Below are 1,698 nucleotides of genomic sequence, written 5' to 3'. Positions count from 1 at the left end.
TCTTCTTTTTTTGTAGTGAACGAAGTCAGAGGTGAATTCAACTAAACTCAATAGCTTTAAATTTACATTTTGAATTTTTTATATAAATTTCTAACTCAGTATCTGTACAATTTGTCCCTCTAAAAGAATTTTGGATTTTCTTTGTGATCTGATTATTTTAGATTAATATAATGGTCACACTATGGTACATTTTAATACTTATTAAACCCGTCCGACCCAATACAAAAAGAACCCATGGGTTCGATCGAGCGGGTAATGGGTGAGTTTAAAATTATATTTTAGGGCGGGTTTAATAAGTATTGGGGTGGGTTTAGTTAAAAATGGGTGGGTTTAAAATTATATTAAATAATTAAATTGCAACCAGTGAGTTTAAAATTATATTAAATAATTAAATTGCAACCAATGGTTGAGCGCCACGTAATTAAAAGGATTATTTAATTATTTTAAATAGTGCTTCATTAATGAAGTGGCTAAAATTGGACTCAAAGGTGGATGGGGAGGGTATTTGTGAGCCAATAGGTGGATGGGGAGGATATTTTGGAGCCAATAGGTGGATGAGGGGTAGTTGTGTATCATTCTCAATACTTCGAGGGTATTTTAGGCCTTTTTTCGGGGGGGTTTCAAAAAAAAAAATGAAAAAAAAAAGAGTAAACATTTTATCACATTCATTCTTACGTTTGACCTGATTCTTGTTTCAATAAGATACGTAGGCAACCCTGGCGTGGGTTCGGTCGAGACAATTAGGCATTCTTTTTTTGCTTTTGTCTCTATAATTAAAACTGAATATTTGAGCATGCAAAATAAAAATCTAAAATTAAAGCAAGTTGCTAACAAAACAACAATTCAACTATATGAAGACAGATAGAAAATAAAAGTCTTCTTATAATTCTAATTACTACAAATACGTATAAAACTAACACACCAAGCTTCGATGCTTCGGTAGTTGAATTCTTGTCTATTCTTATGACAGTATAAGGGGATCTCACAACTTTCACCACAAACTGTGACATTATTTCACCTGTTTAGAGCTCCTACACACAAGAATTGTAGGAGTAGTAAATAAAAGTCTTTCTTGGAAAAGTTAAATTTATAGGACAAAAATTACGGAAACATGAAAAGTCATATGGAAAATTGAAAGGTAAAATACTATTAAAATAAATATAACGATTCTTTCATTGTCTTTATAATAAATAACTAACAATTCAAATAATAATTAAATTATTATTATTATTTAATATTTAATTAATTAGATGTTTAATTAAACCTAGAGGTAAAATGGTGATGTAACTTTTCAATCTTTGGAGTTTCCCAAAAATTACGAAAACATGAAAAGTCACATGGAAAATTGAAAAGTCAAATATTATTAAAATAAATATAATGTTTCTTTCATTGTCTTTATAATAAATAACTAATTTCTTTAATTGTCTTTATAATAAATAACTAACAATTCAAATAATAATTAAATTATTATTATTATTTAATATTTAATTAATTAGATGTTTAATTAAGCCTAGAGGTAAAATGGTGATGAACTTTTCAATCTTTGGAGTTTCCCAAAAATTACGAAAACATGAAAAGTCACATGGAAAATTGAAAAGTCAAATATTATTAAAATAAATATAATGTTTCTTTCATTGTCTTTATAATAAATAACTAACAATTCAAATAATAATTAAAATATTATTATTTAATAATTTA

This window comes from Solanum tuberosum, unplaced genomic scaffold (assembly GCF_000226075.1).
Source record: "Solanum tuberosum cultivar DM 1-3 516 R44 unplaced genomic scaffold, SolTub_3.0 scf00416, whole genome shotgun sequence".
Lineage (NCBI taxonomy): Eukaryota > Viridiplantae > Streptophyta > Magnoliopsida > Solanales > Solanaceae > Solanum > Solanum tuberosum.
This window is presented reverse-complemented; position numbering follows the sequence as displayed.